This window comes from Perissodus microlepis, chromosome 3, assembly GCF_051167445.1.
Source record: "Perissodus microlepis isolate ML-2025 ecotype Zambia chromosome 3, ASM5116744v1, whole genome shotgun sequence".
Classification (NCBI taxonomy): domain Eukaryota; kingdom Metazoa; phylum Chordata; class Actinopteri; order Cichliformes; family Cichlidae; genus Perissodus; species Perissodus microlepis.
The window spans coordinates 17,303,210-17,303,448 of NC_140463.1; positions in this window are offsets into that span (position 1 = coordinate 17,303,210).

Below are 239 nucleotides of genomic sequence, written 5' to 3' on the forward strand. Positions count from 1 at the left end.
GTGCCAGGAAGCTGGGATATAACAACAACACCTCATCCATGCTTAGGCACTACAGAGCTATGCATGAGAATAAGGGGAACACCGATTGTGGAGCAAGACCAGGTGAGCCATCAAATGCCATGATAATATAGCATGCAGTAATGCAGACCTTCCCAAAGGGGGGGCGCAGAGCCATTGCAGGGGGGGCACGGCATGAAAAAAAACAAAAAAAAAACAAACAAAAAAAAAAACCACAAAAC